The sequence below is a fragment of the Podarcis bocagei genome (genome assembly GCF_964188305.1).
Source record: "Podarcis bocagei genome assembly, chromosome: 9".
Lineage (NCBI taxonomy): Eukaryota > Metazoa > Chordata > Lepidosauria > Squamata > Lacertidae > Podarcis > Podarcis bocagei.
In genome coordinates this window covers 71,989,501-72,006,293 of record NC_138134.1, presented here as the reverse complement: position 1 = coordinate 72,006,293, position 16,793 = coordinate 71,989,501, and the positions used below count along the sequence as shown (strand labels likewise).

At 44.5% G+C, this 16,793-nt stretch overlaps 1 long non-coding RNA gene across 1 annotated transcript in view; it reads right to left on the bottom strand.

Annotated features, from left to right (window-relative positions):
• Positions 1–16,793, bottom strand: part of LOC308594407 — a 49,133-nt gene that overhangs the window by 17,928 nt on the left and 14,412 nt on the right. The window lies entirely within an intron of this gene.

Genomic DNA, 16,793 nt, shown 5'->3' with positions numbered 1-16,793 from the left:
CCTACATTGCAATGACTAATCCTTCCATTTTTTGAAGAACCCATCTTATTTCTATGATTGCAAGTTGTTTTAGACTGTTTCCAACATTGTGCTTTACTTGTTTTCCCCCTGAGTCTAATTGCTGAAAGCAGGATTATAGGGAGCTGGGCACAGCTGGGAAGCGAAAGGTTAATGAGCCCTGCATGCTGTACTGTAAAGAAGCAGAGGCAGGGGATTAGAGCAATGGGTGCCTGAAGGTGTTGGGCGCAGAGCTTTGTCCTTGCTTGTTTGCCCTGCTTTTCATCTGACATCATAGTGGTCGCAAGTGATTGACAGGCCTGCCTACCTATCAGACTTGGTCCACAGCAGAGTGAGATAGGTTTCTGAGCTACAGGCTATATGCCCCTTGCTGTACAGTCTGGGATTTTGCCTAAGCAAAAATTGTCTTCCTGGCTCTGGTCTTTGGCTTGGCTTCTGGCTTTATCCCTCAGATCTGACACCCCCACCCAAAGTGCCACAACTTGTGGTTCCCAGCTCCATTTTGACAATTGCCAATAGGTCAACCCATGACAATGGGATAGCTAAGAAAATGGACAGCTCTTGTCCCATCTAACTTCTCTCTCTCTCTCTCTCTCTCTCTCTCCCTCTCCCTCTCCCTCTCCCTCTCCCTCTCCCTCTCCCTCCCTCCGTCCCTCCGTCCCTCCCTCTCTCTCATCTATCTATCTGGGATTCTTATTCACCACTTTCATAAGTGAGTGGTTGCAGTCTGTTAAAGATGACCACTATACCCTACTGCATGTCTGAACATCATGGCTCAGGGTGTGCTCATATTTATTCAGGATATAATGATAATATATCTGCCAAATTGTAACTAACAGGTCTCAATGAAGGTCACCCTATAGGTCCCCTCTGTTATTATCATTGGCCTTATTGGCTGTTCCACCACCCTCCAAACCTTGGCAGGATGGGGGTGGGTAACCCAGGAGAAGGAATTCTCTGTGGCAGACCCTAAGTTGTGAAACTCCCTCCCCATATCTAGCAACTTTGTTATACAGCTGTCAGGGAATCCTGAAGACACACCTTTTGACACCTGATATGTTTCTTTTTTTAGAACCCATCTTATTTCTATGATTGCAAGTTGTTTTAGACTGTTTCCAACATTGTGGTTTACTTGTAACCTGCACTGGGACCTTAGGGTGAAGGGCAGTAATAATAATAATAATAATAATAATAATAATAATAATAATAATAATAATAGGTTCCAGCTGCTCTGCTTTGCCAGCACACTGTGTTCTCTCTCCCAGCCATACTGACATATCACATCCCTCATAGAGTCTGGACTTTAGTCCAAGAATTCTGTGGCTGTATGCCATTGCCCTAGATTCTGGACCATCTTTGGCGGTTTTTCTGTCCTTTTGTGTCTAGCCTTTTTCCCTTTCTGAGACATGTTCTTAATTACTCTTCATGCAACAGAGCACCATAACTGTTTCTCCACTGGCCTCCTTTAATCTGTTTCTCTTTCTTTCACAGGGATATCACTCCTTTAAATCTGTTAACACTGCAATCAATAAGCCAAGCATACAAGGGCGTTTAGCATTTGCAGCGTCTGGACTGATGATTTTCTGTTTTTGATCTGAGCATAATTCCCCAGCCAAGCATTCAATTAAAATAAACAAGGGAGCACCTTGGAATGATCAAATGCCTAGCTGGGCGAGGGATTCGTTCAGAGTGAAAATGTTAAAATATTGAAAGTTCTGCATGCACCGGAAGAGCAGACGACGCAATCCAAACTACTCAGAAATCGTGCCAAGCAACTTTAAAGGTATGCAAATAAAAGGAAACCAGATGCTTCCAAGACATGAATGGCAACCTGTAACTAACAGGTCTCCATGGAGACATGGCCCAATTAATTGACTGACAGTCTCCAGGCCTACACTGAAGATTTAATAGACCAGTTTAATAGTTGTCCCAAGTTCCCCAGGAAATCCTGGAAAGCTTACATATTTTATATAAAAAAAGGAAGAACCCCATAGGCAGCATTCTAGGCAGCCTTGCCATGTAAGGCATATTAGAGATGTGAAAAGGCCTAGGACTGTAAGGCGTATCAGAGGACACAGAAAAGAGACAAGCTCTGGTGCTTTTGGTAATCAGCTGTTTATTAAGCTGGATGAGATTTGGGAAAGGCTCATTTGCTGGGAGCTGTATCAACTGTTCAATTTCTCAACTCCCAACAAAAGATGGATTTGATAGGTCCAAGCATTAACAGATTCTTCTTGAAGCATCCCTCCAGTTAACTCCTGTCTAGGGTTGATGCTCCCATCCAGACTTGCAAGGCTGGTGCAGCTTTTTCAGCTTCTAGGAATGATTTAGGTGCTATAGTGATCAGGAAAACACAGAGCTTCATTTTGCACAGAAGAGCTCAGCACCCAAGACACAGAGCGAAGCAGAGAGCACACAGCAAGCAGATCAGAATTGTAAAATATGTGATCTGTAATACAGATGTCTTAAAAAGCAGAGACATCACCTTGCTAACAAAGGTCCGTATAGTTAAAGCTATGGTTTTCTCAGTAGTGATGTATGAAAGTGAGAGCTGGACCTTAAAGAAGGCTGATCGCCGAAGAATTGATGCCTTTGAATTATGGCGCTGGAGGAGACTCTTGAGAGTCCCGTGGACTGCAAGAAGATCAAACCTCTCCATTCTTAAGGAAATCAGCCCTGAGTGCTCACTGGAAGGACAGATCCTGAAGCTGAGGCTCCAATACTTTGGCCACCTCATGAGAAGAGAAGACTCCCTGGAAAAGACCCTGATGTTGGGAAAGATGGAGGGCACAATGAGAAGGGGACGACAGAGGACAAGATGGTTGAATAGTGTTCTTGAAGCTATCAGCATGAGTTTGACCAAACTGTGGGAGGCAGTGGAAGACAAGAGTGCCTGGCGTGCTCTGGTCCATGGGGTCACGAAGAGTCGGACACGACTAAATGACTAAACAACAACAATACAGATGTGAGACAAATCTTGGGGCTCTCACACACCCCTAATTAAAAGAGAAGTAGACACAACTGAGCTTTAATTAGGGGTGCACACAGATCTCAAGATTTGCCTTAAACTGGGAAAGTTTGCACCGATCGACTTATCTCTTTGAGCTTCCTCGGAATATTTAGGAAGATTTTTATTAAGACCAGCTCAGGTTAGATTTCAAAGTACTGCCACAAAGACAAGGGAGAAATGGGCAATCTGCTTAATTCTGGCCTCTTTTTCTTATGAAGAAATTATGCATTTTTATTGGATTTTCAGCCTTGTAGTAATTGCTGCCTCCTATATTAAACATTAATTATGAATCACTAATGAAACAATGGGGATTCCAAAATAATTCTAGACTTTCAAGGTCACTCACGTGGGAGGCATGGCAATATTGAGAACCTAGGAAGAGCCTTCCTGGATCAGGCCAAAGACCCATGCTGCTCAGATTCCTGTTTCCAACAACAGACAAAAAGGTAGGAAGGCAGGACTACTGTCTATATATGCATCACTGTCAGGGCTAGGCAGCATCACCTGGAAACTGGCCAGTGATCACACCATTGCAGGAGTCCAATGTCAACCCCTGAGACATCCTGGCCCTGCTCCTCTTCCATCTTGCTGTGACAACTTATTCACTTGAGAAAAGCATCCATTGCTTTCATTACTGTCTCCACTGGCGGAGGAAGAGGAGTGCGGGGGAAGCAGCGCGATTCCCAGGGTGAGTCCCAAAGTGAAGAGGAAGTGGAGACACTCAGAGAGGGCCTCCGTAGTGTGTGTCTTGCCCCAGTGTGCTTTAAAAGATGAAGCCATCACTGCATGAAGGTAACAGCTCTCTTTCCTTGTTCGTTCCCCAGAAACTAGAGGTTCGCTGCCTTGAAATATTGAGGTTCTACTTAACTAGCTTAGCTTCGGAGTGGAGCACAGGAAGCTGCATTGAGCCAAATCAGACCATTGAACCATGCAGCGCAGTATTTTCTCCAGCTGTTTTTGAACTGCACTTCGCATCATCCCTGACCACTGGTCCTGCTAGCTAGGGATGATGGGAGTTGTAGTCCAAAAACAGATGGAGACCCAAGATTGGGGAACCCTGGTCTACACAGATCAGTGGCAGCAATCCAGAGTTTCAGACAGGAGTTTCCCTGAATCTAGAACCTTCTGAATGCAAAGCAGATGGTCTACCACAGAGTGACAGCTCGTTCCCTAATCATAGACCACTCTTTCACAAAATTGTTCCAATCCCTTTTCAAAGCCATCTGCATTGGTGGTCATCGCCATGCCTTGCAGCAGCAAATTTCATAATTGCACACTACGTAGAGAAGCACTGAAATTGTGGCAGTGTATCCAGCAATTCATATGCTACCTGTGGCAAGTGCAACTTATGAGAGAATCAGCTTTCCGCTTTGTCCTTGCCTTCCTTTCCTTCCTCTTTCCATTCGGCACCAGTCAAATGAGTGAGCAATCTAAGGCTCTTTAAGTAAAAAAAAAGGTGAATATAGATTTTGCAGAGCTAATGCCGGTTCACTTAGAGCACTGGTAGGGCCTGTACACGAATGCTCTCTTAAGCTAAAGAACCCAGCAGATTTAACAGCCTTGCGTTCCCTCCGTGCTGCATAGAGACTGTCACCTACCTTAACCTCAACATAATGCAGCCTTCTGCCCATTAAGCGTGAGTCAGCTCCCTCTAAGCAAGGAGAGACTGCAATCTCCCAGGTTATTAAGATAACAGAGGACAGTATTTTCCCATGGCAAACTTAAGAATAAGTGTTCCAGTCAGCAGAACATGGACATTTCTTTCCTCGCCTGGAATCACAAGCACAGATTCAGACAGCCTTTAGGAGGGAGGGAGAGGAGACACAGCCTGCAGAACACAATGCTACAAAACCAGCAAGATGTCCTAGCTAATTATGTGTACTTGTTCAACATTCAGATGGCTGTTTTGAACCAATATGGGGAATTTGGGGTTCCCCATCTTTCCAAACTTTGCCCCCCCCCCCTGCAACAACACTGTTTCCTGGCTCAATATTGAGAAACCCTGCCCCTTCTCCATCCAGACTTAACTAATTTCATCTGTGCTTAGCAATCCATAACTGCCCATTCCAACTTCTTCAGTCAGAATGTTTATGCATATTCCATTGTTAAGTATAATTGGTGTAATTGACACAGAAATGGAAAATGCCGGTGTATTAATGAAGTTTCAACACTGGTTTTCCCCCCACAGTAGTTTTCTAAGAGACTCTCAGCTTCTTAATGAGTTGATCATTATCTAATTGTTGTTTTCTGCCAGCTAACATGTGAGTGTTGTAACCTTAGATCAGGTGACAAAGGTATTGAATCACAGGTTGCCATTTTGAAGGGAGTTGCCTGCTCAGTCTTTCTCTGAATGCCACAGAGAACAAAAGGATATGATAATGGGTCTCCAAGAAGCTGCATAGCCTTAGGCTGGGATGGAGGAGAGAGACACTGTTTCGATTTTTGGAGTTATCTTTTATTTCCAAGATGCTGAGCCTGTGCTGGACAGGATAAGGCATTGTATGGATGTTTTGGAAGCATCATTTGATGTATTATGTTATTGTTTGGAAGAGTTCTGCAAGTAAACTTTGAATAATATTTTTATGGGTCTGGACAATGATTTAGCCCAAAAGGAGTCAGTTCTTATGCTTCCAGTTGCTTCAAGCTATGCAATTGCTTGCTTCAAGCTATGCAATGTTAATATCTGCAACATCCATGACCACATAGGAACTTGCCTTATACAGTGGTGCCTCGCAAGACGAAAAGAATCCGTTCTGTGATTCTCTTCGTCTAGCGGTTTTTTCATCTTGCGAAGCAAGCCCATTGACGGATTAGCGGATTAGCGCTATTAGCGGCTTTTGGCGGCTTTTAGCGGCTTATCTGCTGATCGGATCAGCTGATAAGCAGCTTAGCGGCTTAGCAAAAGGGGGGAGGGGAAAAAACCAGCAGGAACTCGCAAGACATTGTCGTCTTGCGAAGCAAGCCCATAGGAAATTCGTTTTGCGAAGCACCTCCAAAACGGAAAACTCTTTCGTCTAGCGAGTTTTCCGTCTTGCGAGGCATACGTCTTGCGGGGCACCACTGTACTGAGTCTGACAATTGGTTCATTTTTTAGCTCAATATTATCCTGGCAGCAGCTTTCTGGGGTTTTAGGCAAGAACTTTTGCCAATTCTATCTGGGGACACCAGGGATTGAACCTAGGAGGCAGATTCTCTTCCACTAAGCTATGGTCGTCCCCACAGAAGCTGTCCCCATTGTGAGAACTTCAATAAACACAAGTGATTGGGAATGGCAAATTCATGAGTCAGAGAATTGTGGGAGGAAGGAATTATAATCACCGGGAGAAAAGTTGCTGTACTTCTTCCAACTAACTTTGTGTTACTATCTTCTCCTTTAACCTCCCTACCTTCCTTGTGTCAGGGAAAAACTGATGGGAAACACAAAGCTCGATAATAAACTCACTGAGGCAAGGGCCCATTTCTATTTTTATTGTTTATGCAGTATTTTGCACAAATGAGGCCTTGGTCTATGATTTGGGGTTTTAAGCACTCCCCTGTAGCCAACTATTAATTATCGGCTTAACATTCATTTTATTGCACATCTGTTTCAAAACAGCAGCTCCAATCATAGAAGGAGGCCTTATAATGGGTAGGGGTAATGAACTTACAAAACAGCAGCTATTCCATGCAAAAGTATGTTCCATGAAATGAGAAAAAGTAAGGCACAACACAAATGCAAAAGGAACTGCAGGCATCCCGTGACTGGATGAGTTGGTGCAATACAGTGAGATTGTGTGAAGCATAATGAGAGATAGTGTGGTGGACTGGCTAAGAACCTGAGCTATAAGTCAGGAAGTCCTTTGTGTGAATCTCACATCTTTACTGTATTTCTTGGGCCGAGGGTCACAAATGTAGCACCCAGAGATGCCTGTGTGGTTCTTATCACCTCTGATGGCAAATATCTCTTTAAAAATCTACAGCGCATTAGAGATTTCTGCTCTTCCTGTGGAGTTCCTGTTTGCACCGACTCAACCTCTACTGCATCGAATGCAGCTTCTTCAATATCCACCATGTATATTGGATTAGCCATTGGATGTCTATCCTCCTATCTGTTCTGAATGGAGGAGAGGAGCCACTCTCTGTGAACAAGCGTAGTGCAGACTGATATCCATGCCCTTTCCTCCACTGATGGAGCAACAGATGGAAGCAGGGGTGCCAACTTAAATAAAATAGTGGGGGGCCATGTAAGCCCCACCCTGCATAATTGATCACATGACATGGTGCATGCACACCATTTGAAGGGCAATGCACATCAACTTTTGGGGGGTGGCTCCCTCAAATATTTTATGGGGGGCAAAAGGGAGCTTGGCCCCGTATTTAAATATACCTTCTTGAAGAAACCAGAGGCCTTTCTCCTGGGCACAGTCGGCCAATCGGTGTTAAAGAAGGACAGAACTTTCTTTATGTATGCTACAACAGCAGCAAGAATACTTATTGCAAAGTATTGGAAGACACAAGAACTACCCACTCTGGAAGAATGGCAGATGAAAATGATGGATTACATGGAATTGGTGGAAATGACTGGCAGAATCCGAGACCAGGGAGAAGAGTCGGTGGAAGAAGATTGGAAGAAATTTAAAGTCTATTTACAGAAATATTGCAAAATTAATGAATGTTAGAATGATGTTGGATTGAAGTTAAGTGGTTTCTAGCTGTAATGGTATAAAAGAATATGAAAAAATTGGATTTTTTAACAGGTAAAAATTTAATGTTATAATATATTAAGATTAAAGATCAGGATAAAATAAGGAGGGAAAGGAATTGCTGAATTAATAAATTGAACTGGAATACAAAAAAGGGAGGTATGAGGAGGTCCGGGAAACAAGCAAATGAAAGATAAGTGACAAAAAGATGGAATTGTTTTTAACTGTTTTTTACTTTGTATTTTTTCTTTTTTCTTTTTCATTATGTAATATTGTGAAAACTTTAATAAATATTTATTATTTAAAAAAAAGGGAGCTCGGCCCCTAGAAGTTGGCTCCTGTTGGTGGAGGAGCATGCCTGCATCATTTAGTGGGCAAAGCAACTTGATATCATTTAGTGGTCCTGTCTCTCACACCCTCCAACACTTTGAAGCCAAAATCCAGGACGTCATCTTCCCTGATCCCATCTTTCCGTTTATCGTAAGAGCATGGCAGCCATTTGAGTTTCTGTAACCATGTGGGATTTCACAACATGGTTTCCCTGCCCCCCAAAAAGAACACTCTTTGGGTACTGCAACCCAAAACATGTGTTTTGGGGCACCACACAATATTGCAGCCCCCGAAGTGCTTTCATCAGGGAGAAATCATGCTAAGAAATCATGTGAGACCACAGCAACCAAAATGGCCACCACTCTCTTATGATAATAAACGGGATGTCCCAGTTTTTCTGAGACACTTGTGGGATATGGTCTCTTTTCCTGCTGCCTTTGTCCCTTGTTCATTAGCTGGAATGGGACTGGTCGTGCTCAGCTCTCTCACAGTTTACTCATGGGATTCTGCAGGGTTCCAGCTTATCCTTCTTTGGCCTATCTAACATCTACATGAAAGCACTAGGAGACATTATCTGATATTTAGGACTGGGTACCATAAATCAGCTGAACACATCTAGCTTTATCTTTCCTGGATGAGATAACTTGATCCACAATGTACCAACACTGGTGTCTTCTGGGAGAAAAATAATGGAGGACGCTGGCCAGTAGTTGGCTATTCCAATGAGCTTTCTCTCCCACTGAGGGAGAGAAGGGAGGAGGAGAGGGAGAGACTGAATTAGGCCACATTCACAACATACATAAAAAGCACTATGATATACTTTAAACATTCTTGGCTTCCCCCAAAGCATTCCGGGAGGTGTGGTTTGCTAAAGATGCAGAGAGTTGTTACAAAATCTCCCTTCACTTCCCAGAGGTACAATTCCCAGAGTTCCTTTTGAAAAGGGTTTGACTGTCACTCTGGAAATTGGATCTCTGAGAGGGAAACAGGGATTTCATAACATCTCTCAGCACCCTTAACAAACTGCAACTCCCAGAATTCTTTAGAGGACTGTTTAAAGTGTGATCATAGTGTGAATAGACAGAGGGGGTGAATGGGAGACAGAGAGAAATCCGGACTGTTTTTTCATGCCCTCCCACATTTCTCTGATGAAAATGGGGGTGCCCCATTCCATAATGATAATTTTACTATTTATACCCCACACATCTTACTGGGTTGCCCCAGCCACTCTAGGTGGCTTCAAACATATATAAAAACATAATAAACATAATAAAGCATTAAACATTAAAAAGTAACTTTCCTATACAGGATTGCCTTCAGACGGCTATGGGGACAGATGACTCCATATCCTCCAACATTTCTTCAATGAAAATAGGGACATCCTAAGGAAAAGAAGAAGAAGAAGAAGAAGAAGAAGAAGAAGAAGAAGAAGAAGAAGAGGAGGAGGAGGAGGAGGAGTTTGGATTTGATATCTCACCTTTCACTCCCTTTAAGGAGTCTCAAAGCGGCTAACATTCTCCTTTCCCTTCCTCCCCCACAACAAACACTCTCTGAGGTGAGTGGGGCTGAGAGACTTCACAGAAGTGTGACTGGCCCAAGGTCACCCAGCAGCTGCATGTGGAGGAGCGGGGAAGCGAACCCGGTTCCCCAGATTACGAGACTACCGCTCTTAACCACTACACCACACTGGCAGGACATTCTGGGATCAAATCAGAAACCAGGATGGCTTTTCTAAATCAGGGACGTCCCTGGAAAATAGGGACACTTGGAGAATCTGTTTCTTTAAAGTATAGAGGCATTTCAGGACAGTTCTCCAAACACCTTTAAAACAGCTGACTTCACCCCATTCCTCTGCCTCCTAACAGAGGGGCAAAACTTGGTGGGCTATTTTGGTGGGCTATTTTGGTGCATCCTTCAGAAAGAGAAATAGAGGTGTCTGCTCTGCAAAGCAGAAGTGAACATAGAAGGCGCTTTGAGCCAGCTTCGCCAACTCTTTTGCCTTCGCAATCAAGGGCAATGAAGGCAATTCTCCAGTATGCATTAAGTTGCCCGCTTGAAACAGACAGCTCTGCACTTTGTCGTTAACCTGCTTCAACTTAGCAGATGTTTTATAAGCAGAAGGGGCCTGCGTTGACCTCTGCTTTATTGCAAGAGCAGCTGGAGAGGCCGCAAGTGGCAAAAGACTTTTTTTAAAAAACAAAAAAAACCTTTAAATGCTCAAACCCTGCTTTATGATCAAGCAACGTGCCCTTAGTCACTGCGGCACTTAAGCGAGCCTTCTGTCGTTGCTAATGCAAGTCCATGGCATCATCCAAGCCACTTTTCAGTGCCAACATCAAAACCTGTGGAGGAGCTCAACCATACATTTCCACTGGCTAGGCTTGCTTTGGAAGGACATCCTCTCCCCCCCCCCCCACTCCACCTCCAAGTGAAATGCCTTGAAACAGGGACAGGGAACCTGTGGGTTAGTAGGGTTGCCACCTGTGCTGTATAATACAGGGTTGTCCCATGTTTCATTGTAAAATGCTGCATCCTGTATTGATAAACGTTTTGTCCTGTACTTCAGGTCCTCTCTTTCTCATTCTCTTTCTTTCTCTTTCTGCGAAGTTTGGGGTCCTCTCATAATTTCTGTGTTTGAAAGGGTGTGTGAAAGGTCATGTATTTAAGCTCAGGGGAGCAGTGGCATAGGTAGCCAGGCTGAGACCCTACCTGCCCATGGACTGTCTCGCTAGAGTGGTGCATGCTCTAGTTATCTCTCGCTTGGACTACTGCAATGCGCTCTGTGTGGGGCTACCCAGAAACTACAACTAATCCAGAATGCGGCAGCTAGACTGGTGATTGGGACAGCCGCCAAGACCGTATAACACCGGTCTTGAAAGACCTACACTGGGTCCCAGTATGTTTCTGACCACAATTCAAAGTGTTGGTGCTGACCTTTAAAGCCCTAAACGGCCTCGGTCCAACATACCTGAAGGAGCGTCTCCACCCCCATCGTTATACCTGGACACTGAGGTCCAGTGCCGAGGGCCTTCTGGTGGTTCCCTCGCTGAGAGAAGCCAAGTTACAGGGAACCAGGCAGAGGGCCTTCTCGGTAGTGGCACCAGCCCTGTGGAACACCCTCCCACCAGATGCCAAAGAGAAAAACAACTACCAGACTTTTAGGAGACATCTGAAGGCAGCCCTGTTTAGGGAAGCTTTTAATGTTTAGCAGGTTATTGTATTTTAATATTCTGTTGGAAGCCGCCCAGAGTGGCTGGAGAAACCCAGCCAGATGGGTGGGGTATAAATAATAAAATATTATTATTATTATTATTATTATTATTATTATTATTATTATTATTATTATTATTTAGCCAACCAGGGAAAAGCACCAATGCATGCAAGGCAAGCATCAGTAAGTAACAGACATAGTGCAAACAAAGCTGTAAAGCAAAGGAACCGGCTAGTCAATTGAATGAAAGCCAGCAGGGAAGACAAGCAAGAAAGACAATTTTGTCTCCTTCTTCCATCGCTTGCGGTGGAACTGTCCCTTTTCTGCCTTATTGTCTCGTTATTTAGGGTACCTGTTTGGCAATGAATATTCTCAGTGTTCTTGTAGGAGCTGCTGCTGTGAAAGTTATTTTGTCTTATTCCCCTTTTCTTTTCTTTCTTTTTTTACTCTTTGTCAAAGCTCTGACTAATGTGCCAGCAGAGAGGGAGAGGGAGAGACTTTGGCTGCAGTTCAGGCATAATCAGACACTGATTTGAGATGGGGAGGGAAACAAAGTTATTCTGGGGGCAGGCGATTGTTCTGTTGTCATACTTGTTGGTTCTGGTTGCCTTTGGCGGTTACTTTGACAGTGTTCCTTCCCTGTGAACTCCTTCCAGCAAACATCTAAAATGCCTCCATAATCCTGCTGCGTTGGTCTCAATCTGCACTCCGCAAATTGGCCTAATTGCGGAGGAAGCAGAAGCAGATCACAGCATTCTTGTAGTCCCTTGCAAATCTGGCTTCTTCCCTTAACTATTCAAAAAGCAGCGACTATGCCAGGCAACAGGTGATGGCCTTGCATGTTTAAATGAGCTGTCGCAGATTAAACACTGCATTGGAAACTGTCCTGAGACTTCAGGATACAGCAGAATAAAACAGGCAATCATAGCTACAGTGGGGATAAAGACTGAGCTGAAATGGCTCACTGGTTTTTTGTGAACATTTTCAACCACTTTTCGTCATCCTTTGCAAAGATATTGGCCTGCACGTTTCATTTGTCCTCACTTTCCAATGCCATCACTTGTCTTAAGTGATGGCCGCTTACAGCCACATCTTATTGGTTGTGTAGCATGATGACATGCATACAATCAGGGTAATAGTTCAGAGGCAAAGAACCTTGCATGTAGAGAGTCTAAAATTCAACCCAGTATCTCCATTTAACACCTGCACCCCTGGTGTTATCAGCACTAGGGGAGCTGTTGTTGTTTAGTTGTTTAGGTGTGTCCGCCTCTTTGTGACCCCATGGACCAGAACACGCCAGGCACTTCTGTCTTCCACTGCCTCCCACAGTTTGGTCAAACTCATGCTGGTAGCTTCGCGAACACTATCCAACCATCTCGTCCTCTTTCGTCCCCTTCTCCTTGTGCCCTCCATCTTTCCCAACATCAGGGTCTTTTCCAGGGAGTCTTCTCTTCTCATGAGGTGACAAAAGTATTGGAGCCTCAGCTTCATGATCTGTCCTTCCAGTGAGCACTCAGGGCTGATTTCCTTCAGAATGGAGAGGTCTGATCTTCTTGCAGTCCATGGGACTCTCAAGAGTCTCCTCCAGCACCATAATTCAAAAGCATCAATTCTTTGGCGATCAGCCTTCTTTATAGTCCAGCTTTCACTTCCATACATCACTACTGGGAAAACCATAAAGGTAAAGGTAAAGGTACCCCTGCCCATACGGGCCAGTCGTGTCCGACTCTAGGGTTGTGCGCCCATCTCACTTAAGAGGCCGGGGGCCAGCGCTGTCCGGAGACACTTCTGGGTCACGTGGCCAGCGTGACGAAGCTGCTCTGGCGACCCGGCACTAGCGCAGCACACAGAAACGCCGTTTACCTTCCCGCTATAAAGCGGTACCTATTTATCTACTTGCTCTTAGGGGTGCTTTCGAACTGCTAGGTGGGCAGGAGCTGGGACCGAAGATGGGAGCTCACCCCCCCCACGGGGATTCGAACCGCTGACTATGAGATCGACAAGCCCTAGGCGCTGAGGTTTTACCCACAGCGCCACCCGCGTCCCATATGGAAAACCATAGCTTTTACTATATGGACCTTTGTTGGCAAGGTGATGTCTCTACTTTTTAAGATGCTGTCTAGGTTTGTCCAGGGGAGCTATAGTCTGAATACATGTAGAGTTGCTATCAGTCAGTGTGCACCAGAGATGGGGAACTCCAGATACTGGACTCCAACTCCCATCAGCCCCAGCCTTCATGGCCAATGGTCAGGGATGATGGAAGCTCCAGAACTCTTCAATTCAGTCTGGATCATGTGGCTTGAGGTACCAAATGGAGCCTGGCTGGCTAGATATAACTCCAGCTCTAAGTTGTGTTGCATGGACGTATCTGATAGCACAACAGCAAATGATGCCTTGCTTTGCCATCTTTGACTATGTTCCTGTCTCTGGCACTTGATCTGGAAACAGAGAAACATAGGAAGGTGCCTTATACTTAGCTCAGTGTTGTCTATACCAGCCTTTCTCAAACTTGGGTCCCCAGAAGTTGTTGGACTACAACTCTAATAATCTCTGGTCCTGGTAGCTAGGGATGATGGGAGTTGTAGTCCAAGAACATCAAGGGACCAAAGTTTGAGAAAGGCTGACCTACACTGGCTGGCAGCAGTTCTTCTCGAGCTGGAGATGCTGGGGACAGAACCTGCTCTACCCACTGAGCTGAAGGACACATGCCAGGAAGGCAAAAACACACAAGGAAGGGTGCAGAGCAGGGGAGGGGCATGGCTCAGGAGAGTGTCTCACCTTCAGAGAGCTGCAAAGATAATATTGAGAGGCATAGGAAGGGAAGGGCGGTCATCTATTCCCTGCACTTAGGTTATCCATCTCTACAATAGGAGCTTGATACCGTAACATTACAACTGGAAAGCAACTGCCGTGCAAAGTGAGTTTTAAAACGTAGCAAGAAAGTTACATTTTTTTATTTAAAAAAAACTCTGCCAAGTTTGAAGCCATCTATATCCCCCCAAAAAAAATTTTAGAGGAATTTTAGACCTCACCTCCCATTATTTATGGTGTCTGGGCAAATAAAATATATTCAGCATTAATCCCGTCTGGAAATGCAGAGCCTTCCTATGCTTGACACTTCTTAAAGCTTATAATACAAACTGGAACTGCAGAGAAATATACAGAGAAACATAAATATGGCCTCTGATGCATCTCTGCAGCATCTGTGTGTCTATCAATTTGTAGCTCTACTGCCATCCAGTGTTAGAATGATTTTATTTTTAAAAAATTACTGAAAATGTGGCAAGTAACCACAACAAAAATCTAAAGAGGCTCTATTTAAAAATTTAAATGCACAAACCAAGTTCTTCTCCATCACTCTCATTTGAATTTCAGGATGCTTTCATATGTTTCTGAACTACAACTCCCAACATTGCTGACCATTGGCCATGGTGGATGAAGATGACGGGATCTGGAGTCCAACCACATTTGGAGGGTGACTGGTTCTCTATCCCTGATTTAAATGGCTGTATGATCCACTTCCCGGGACGCGGGTGGCACTGTGGGTTAAACCACAGAGCCTAGGACTTGCTGATCAGAAGGTCGGTGGTTCGAATCCCCACAACGGGGTGAGCTCCCATTGTTCGGTCCCTGCTCCTGCCAACCTAGCAGTTCGAAAGCACGTCAAAGTGCAAGTAGATAAATAGGTACCACTCCAGCGGGAAGGTAAACGGTGTTTCCGTGTGTGTGCTGCTCTGGTTCGCCAGAGGCTTAGTCATGCTGGCCACATGACACGGAAGCTGTCTGCGGACAAACGCCAGCTCCTTCGGCCTATAGAGCGAGATGAGCGCACAACCCCATAGTCACGACTAGACCTAATGGTCAGGGGTCCCTTTACCTTTACCTTTATGATCCACTTATGGGGGTATAGTTTATTGAGGGGTCCAAAAACCCCTTCACCCTTAGGAGTTTGTGTGCCTGCTGCCAAGGAACAAAGGTCAGATATAAAATGTTACAAATCCACGTGGTTTTGGTGAGAAAAATAGGAGGTGAGTTTGAATGGGGACTCACATTTAAGGATGCAAGAAGTGCTGTGGTGAATCCAGGTGTGAGGGCTGTGGAGGCTTGGAGTGCAAGGATGAGGATCAAGGAAGCAGGATGTAGTCACATGGAGCCTAGAGACATGAGTTGTTAATGTACTTCTGTCAGGAAAGCATATGATGGGCTAAAGGCAGCTGGACTTCACTCACTGAATAAATGAATGAAAATGCAACCCTTTGATGGAGGACCCTAATATGCAACAATCCTGCAATTGCTAGGACATGTCTTCTTTGAACATAGATAAGTTAATGCAAAGCCTCTGGAATGCCTCTGCATAAGAGACCATCATTTCAGCAGCTCTTGCATGGTCCAAGGAAAGTCACAGAATAAAGCTACAGGGGAATTGTAAAACAAGAAAGGATATTATATCTAAAGAGCAAAATCTGCCATATGAAAACACTCCCGGTGGATCTGACAGAACGAAAGGAGAATAGAAGAAGAAGAAGAGTTTGGATTTGATACCCCGCCTTTCACTCCCTTTAAGGAGTCTCAAAGCGGCTAACATTCTCCTTTCCCTTCCTCCCCCACAACAAACACTCTGTGAGGTGAGTGGGGCTGAGAGACTTCAAAGAAGTGTGACTGGCCCAAGGTCACCCAGCAGCTGCATGTGGAGGAGCGGAGACGCGAACCCGGTTCCCCAGATTACATGACTACCGCTCTTAACCACTACACCACACTGGCATCATGATGATCCCTCAGAGCTGGGAATGCAAAACATAGAAGAGAGCATAAAGGCCTAATATATTCAGAGTTAAAGGTGATATGCAGCAGGACAATTTAAAATATGTCTTTGATCTTAAAACATTCTTAAAATTCACATAAAAGTTGATCTAATGCCAATCCAAACAACTTGTGACCCATCAAACTGTGAGATAAACAGTCTCATATAAACAGCACGCTTAAGTCTAATTAATGCATGAAGGGGTTAAGACCATAGAATAAGCTGTGCTGCCAGACTTAGTTCACATTGGGAGAAACTAGGTAATCAAGGCTTCATTCCCTTTCAATCTTCCTGAGAAGAGATCCCTGTTCAGCATGTAAAGTTCAGCATGTGAAGAGACTAAGCCACGTGGCTCTCAAAAGCCACTTTTTAGTTCCCATAACAATAATTTAGGAACTTTCACCACTGTAACTAAGCCAGGTTTTACTTCCTGTGCAACCTTTCTGATTGATGTATGCAAAAGCACATGAACCTGACCTTTGAAGAGTTTGTAAGTAAACCATTTTTAGCTTGTCAAATGTGTGGTCTTATTCTATGCTAGGGGAAGAGGGAAATGTTTGGAGCTCACAAGAGCATATTTTAACAGTCTATCAGCCTATATTTCTATGCTTTAACTTACTGCATATTTTGTGATTTTAAATGTCTGCAGAGGTTCTCTCACAATAACCTAGATGCCCCAAACCTGGATCTTGGGATCCAGGGAATTCTCCTTTTATACCTACTTTTTCCTTGCAGCAACAC